This window comes from Vulpes vulpes, chromosome 2 (assembly GCF_048418805.1).
Source record: "Vulpes vulpes isolate BD-2025 chromosome 2, VulVul3, whole genome shotgun sequence".
Classification (NCBI taxonomy): domain Eukaryota; kingdom Metazoa; phylum Chordata; class Mammalia; order Carnivora; family Canidae; genus Vulpes; species Vulpes vulpes.
This window is the reverse complement of record NC_132781.1, coordinates 121,418,342-121,424,966: the sequence shown is the minus strand read 5'-3', so window position 1 is coordinate 121,424,966 and position 6,625 is coordinate 121,418,342.

Below are 6,625 nucleotides of genomic sequence, written 5' to 3'. Positions count from 1 at the left end.
TAAGAGAAGCCTCACTGATGGCCAAAGGGGACTGCTAGAGAAACAGGTATTTCTTTTCTTTATTTAATTAATTAATTAATTTATTTATTTATTTATTTATTTATTTATTTATTTATTTATGTGAGTCGGAAAGTGAAGGGGTGGAGGGGCAGAGGGAAAGGGAGAAGCAGACCCCTGCCACTGTTGAGCAGGGAGCCCACTGTGGGGCTCAATCTGGGGATTCCAGGATCATGACCTGAGCCAAAACTTAACCAACTGAGCCTCCCAGGTGCCCCAGAAATAGGCAATTTCCAACGACTGTTTCCTCGGCTCAGAAAGAGGCATTGTGCCCAAGATCGCGAATCCGAGAAACCGCCAAGGAGCCGACACCGATGTAAACACACGAGGGTTTATTACAAGCTCGAGCCTGGGTCCAAGTATACCCAACACAGCGGAGCAGGGACCCAGGAAATTGAACAAAATCCCCTACCCCTGGACAAGCAGACAAGCAGAGCAGGACTGACTCTATTTTGGGCTGCACCCGCCTTGTGCTGACCTGCTTATTACTTAGGGCACTGCCCTGCCCTAATCAAAGACCAGGACACACCCTAACTGGAAATCCGGATCAGTGGACCAGCATGACTGTGCAACTTTCTGCGTATCCCATTGGCCACTGGCCCCTATAAAGTTGCTAAGCCTCTTAGTCTCGGGGTCCAAGTGCCTGCTCCGCTGTGTCGGGTATACTTGGACCCAGGCTCGAGCTTGTAATAAACCCTCGTGTGTTTGCATCGGTGTCGGCTCCTTGGCGGTTTCTCGGATTCGCGATCTTGTGCACAACAGCATCACTCTGTTTCTTAAGATAGGAATATCTGGGAGTCATCCCTGATTCTTTTTTTTTTTCCCCTCAGCCCCTATGCCCACCCCAGTTCTACTTCCCAAGAACATCTCAAATCTGTCTACCTTTTTCCTCTCCACTGCCTCTTCTCTGAGCAACTGTCAAGCTATTGTCGACACTGTCCTAGGCTCCTGAGAAGCCTCCTAACTGGTCTACTCACGTCCCCTCCTGAATTCTGGCACAATGCTGGTTACTCTCCAGATCCAGTTTCCTCTTCTTGGGGAAATGGAATATGGCAATCAGTTCAGACACTGCATTTTCCAGACCACCCCCACCCCACCCCACCCCTATCCCTACTTCCCATCCCCGAGCCCTACCCAACCCTGTAGCTAGGTTGGCTATGTGACCATTTATTTACCAGTCAAATGTGAATGGAAATGATGTATACAAATTTTGTATCATTTGTTTCAAAGTACATTGCATCCCAGGATTTCCTCTCTTACTCCCTTTCTATGGGCGAGAATGTGGAGGAGGAGCGAGGAGGAGCTGAGCCAGCTCTGACCTTACAGGTAAACGCAGCAACCCAAGGGAAGGTGAACAAGAGAGAAGGACCCTCAGTCCCAGTACAATCTTGTAGAATAGAGCTGCGTCCTAGTGCTGGATCACTGTGGCCAGTGTGATGAGAAGAGACTGGGGTGGCAGCAAGACTAGAATTGGAGAGATCAGTGTGAAGTCTACTGTAGAATAGAGATTGGAACACAGATGGCTTTGACAAAGGTGGTACAGAGCAATGGAAATGATGGGACACAGTCAGATCTGGATGTGTTATGAAGACACAATTAACTGAATATCCTGAATATCCTGGTAACTGGGGTATATGAAAAAGGGAGAAGTCAAGGATGACACCCATATTTCAGGCATGAGCACCTGGAAAGATGGCCTGGTTGTAAACTGACACAGAGAAAAACTGAAGGTGGAGACTATACGTGGGGGAATGATCAGGAATTAAATTTCCAACATGCCTAAAAGTAGAGGTTACCACAGCCCAAATTTAGTTAAGACTACCTGGATTTGAATCCTTACTCTGACACTTGAAGTGACCTTGATAGAGTTAATGAAATCCTCTGTGCTTTGGAATTCTCATCCATAAAATGAGGATGGATAATGGCCCCCATCTCACAGGGTGAATATAAGGAGGAAATGCATGCATTCCAGACCTTTCTGTATGTGCTGTTTGATTCTTCAAAAAGGCTCAGAACTTTAGAGATGAGGGAAGAAATCTTCCCTCATCTCTATGCCTGCTTATCCCATCTCAAATAACACTAAGCCCCCAAGATTTTGAAAGTAGAGATGTGGCTGTCTGCTATAGTTTGGGGACAGCTGTAAGGAAGCTTTCAAAGCAGCTGGCATAGGCATATAACTAGAACATTTTCTTCACCTCAGTTTCCTGGCAAAACAAGGCCTGCAGTTAGAAGGAAAAGGTTTTAATTACAAGGCCACCTGTCCAGCCATCTGAAGCCAACTTCAGGCTCTGGCTGGTTCCCTGTGGGCAATGGGGCATTTAGGGGGACTGTGCTGAGAGTCCCTAATGTCTTTCACATTTCTCAGTGCAGTACAAACATGGTGAAAATTAACAGATCTTAAAAACAGGCCCTGTTATTGCCTCCCTCCCCCATTTGTTATTAAGGATGGAGTGAAAGATTGAGGGTTTGGAAGAACCTGAGTTCCATCCTTGTCTTTCATGTGTTCACAATAAGGTGGCCTTAAAACCAAATTATCTTGTACTCTCCAGAGCAAACTGCACCCCTCTAACTCCTCTTCCAAATGGAAATAAGTGGTTTTCTAAATTATTAATTGCCCATTGACATTTTTAGACTGACATATATGTGAAAGGTAAGCTGGCTATATTCAAGCCTACAAAATAAAAATTAACAGAGGGGCGTCTGGATGGCTCAGTTAGTTAAGCATCTGCCTTCAGCTCAGGTCATGATCACAGGACTCTGGGCTGCCCAGATTTTATTTATTTATTCATGAGAGACACAGAGAGAGGCAGAGACACAGGTAGAGGGAGAAGCAGGCTCCATGCAGGGAGCCCGATGCGGGACTCAATCCCAGGACTCCAGGATCATGCCCTGGGCCAAGGGCAGGCACTCAACCGGTGAGCCACCTAGGCATCCCTAATGAGTCATAATATTTTCACAAAACATTCTCAGATCACACATAAATTTGCTGCACTGAATTTTACCTCCCTGAAAGAATAGAATGCAGAGCTATCACTTTATATCTGAAAGTTAAAATCATAGTTCTTAGCAAGAGTTTCTCTTTAGAAGATACTGCTCCTGTGTTGGGCTCCCTGCTCAGCAGGAAGCCTGCTGTACCCTCTCCCTCTGCTGCTCACCTTGCTTGTGCTCTCTCTCTCTCTCACTCACTCACTCTCTCCTATCAAATAAATAAATACAATCCTTTCTAAAAAAAAGTAATGGAAATTCCTACCTCTCAACATAGAAAAAGAAAAAAAGGAAAGAAAGAAGGAAAAGAGGAAAGAAAGTAAACGTAAGAGTCATTTTTAGGGTGCCATTATTTAAACCACAAATGAACATACAAAAATTCAAATATTTCCCAACTTCAGTTTTTTGTTTTTTGTTTTTTTAAGTGCCAGGAAAATTAAATTATAGATGGTGATAGTTCGTTGTTCCTTAAAATGATTTCCGTTTCTTCCTGGAACCATAGCTTGATTACACTTCCCGACCCCCTAGATGTGGCCACATGACTGAGTTCCAACCGGTGGAATACAGGAAGAAGTAATGGGTGCCATTTCAGGGCTGGTCCATGACAACCTCACAGGTGTAATTTGCCCTGTTCTTTCCCTTTCTGTATGATCTCCGCAGCAACATGATGGAGAGGGTGGAAAAAGAAACCTGAGAGCTCTGAGCACTGACCAGGAACAGCAGGTAAGAAATAAATTTGGATAGCAAGCCATGGAAATGTTGATGTTTATCTGTTAACAGCAACTAGTATTCGTTAACTAATACATAGCTCACTTCTTACCTATCCCCTTCCAGGGAGCCTCACTTTGGCATTTGCAAATGGGAAGACTTCATAAGACTATGTCCAAAAGGCTGTAAGTAAAGTCAATCAACAAGCTAATCACAATAAATATAGAATACCTGTGTTGACTCTCCTGCTCTCAACCTCCTTCTCAAGACTTCCTTAGCTGAACAGCAATGTTTTCATCGGGAATGCATTATTCCATAAAACAGCAAATACCAAGAACATGCTGTCATTTTTTTAAAGGAAGAAATTATATTTGGCAAGATAAGAGATCCTAAATAAACAAGTTAGAAATTAAGTAATCCATTAGGCTGCTATAATAATGGGAAGAACATCCTCTCTACTAAATGGCTGTGAGCTCCTTGAGGGCAAGGACCCGCTCCATCTTGCTCTCCAGTGCACCTCAATTATGCCTGGCACACAAGGGCTATTCAACAAATATGTGCCCAGAGGATGAAAAGACAAAAGGATGAACATTCCTCTGCTCACCTTGTTCCTCGTCTCCATACACCCCCCATTCTCTATATACTAAGTACACATTTGAGGCTTTGCCGTGCCATGGGCCACTGAACATGCTACTCCCTCTGCTTGCAGTGCTCTACCCATCCTCACCCTCGCCTCTGCTGTGTCCTTTGCCTCTGCTGTGTCCTTTGCCCCATCATTCCTATCTCTTTCTCAGATCTCATTACAAGTATCCCTCCCCGTCTCACAGTGTACCTCCGCATCTATGTGATTGGACTTTTACACACATGATTATTTCCATAGCACTTGTCTGGACCTGAAGTTACCCTGCTTATGTGAGCATGTGTTAACGATCTTTCTCCTCAAGATCCCACCAGGGAACTTAAAGAACATCTCCCTAGGCTCCCACTGAGAATGTATGCCCCATGGAACGTCCTCAGTCATCAGACTGAATGAATAAATGACTGTGTGAGATATCATTATTTCCATTTATTTAGCTGATTTTATCCAGTCAGCCCAACCACTAGGTTGATTTTTTTTCTCTATTTTAACATAATGTTAGTATCAGTGAGGTTAAAAAAAAAAAAAAAAAAAAGAATGAGACACTAATAATACAGAATCAAAAAGAGTAATCTACCTTTATTCTCTTGCCTAATAAATGTGTATTTTAAGTGCCTTCTCTGCACAAGGCATTATTTCAGCCACTATTGAAGAGAGTTCCCCTGCCTCAGTTTACAAATCATTGTAATATTAGTGATGAATTTTTCTCCAGGCTTCCTTGTATCCATGGCCCTTGCCCTTAGCACTCTGCTAGGCTAGTCTGTATTCCTTGCCTCACAGAAGGAATGAGAAAGCAGGAAGAAAAATTTAATCCAGGGCTGGGGGATTTAACCTTTCTCTCAATCACACCGTCCCCCAATCCAGCAGGCTGGGTGCTTTCCTCTAATGGGGCTGCTGGTATCTTCCTCCTAATGCAACTTGATGTAACTTTGTTGCTTTTATGCCAGCAAGAATTGCCTGAGTTCACATTCAACAAATTCTATCTTTTCATATGTCAGGTGTTATCATTCCCATTTTAAGATGACAAACTGAGGCTTTTCAGGGTGACACAGTCAGGACTCAAAATTTAGGTCTCCCTGACTCCAGACTCATGGCTTTTTCAACAAGCCTACCCCATCCCCACTTCTCTTGGTATGTGGCTGTTGTTAATCAGAGGACTTTCCTCCCCAGGCTGGACTGACTTCCCACCATTTGCCAAACACATGCCCCCCACCTCTCTCTCTATCCTGGTGGACACATGACACCGTTTAAACCAATTCAGTGCTTAACCTGTAATCTTGGTGTCAGCTCATGGCTAATAGCTGCCTTGTAACTTTAATGGGTACACCAGATCTCCGGCAGGTGCAGACAAGCCACCAAGAAAACCGCCTTGAGTCTGAATGCTGGAATCCTCCCTAGATATAAACCAAACTATAAGTAGTATCAGGCAAGGCCCTTAATTTTATCAGGAATATTACAGTCATGATCCCAGAGTCCTGGGATCAAGCCCTGCATTGGACTGTTGAGCAGGGATGCTCAACAGAGAGCCTGCTTCTCCCTCCCCTTTTGTCTCTCCCCCTCCGCTTGTGCTCTTGTCTCTCCCTTTCCCTCTCTCAAATAAATAAAATATTTTTTTAAAAAAATCTTTACCAGGAATATTACAAAGATTTTTAAACCAGTTGTTCTAAATATTGCAAAATTAAAGTTACTATAAATACTTCTCCTATGGAGCTAATCCATTCTTCTCCTAAACCAAGATCTATTAATACGGCATTACAACCAAAACCTGAAATACTGTTACTTTGTAAGGAGAAAACATTCTAGAAGCAAAGATTTAAGTGTCAAATAACGTTTGTGCCAGATTCTAGCCTTAATCACCTTTAATTTATGTTAAATATGGCATTTTATTTTATTTTTTAAAGATTTTATTTTTATTTTATTTTATTTTTAATTTTTTAATTTTTATTTATTTCTGATAGTCACAGAGAGAGAGAGGCAGAGACACAGGCGGAGGGAGAAGCAGGCTCCATGCACCGGGAGCCCAATGTGGGATTCGATCCCGGGTCTCCAGGATCGCACCCTGGGCCAAAGGCAGGCGCCAAACTGCTGCGCCACCCAGGGATCCCCAGATTTTATTTTTATTTATTCACGAGAGACACTGAGAGAGGCAGAGACACAGGCAGAGGGAGAAGCAGGCTCCATACAGGGAGCCCCATGTGGGAATTGATCTGGGGACTCCAAGATCATGCCCTGGGCCAA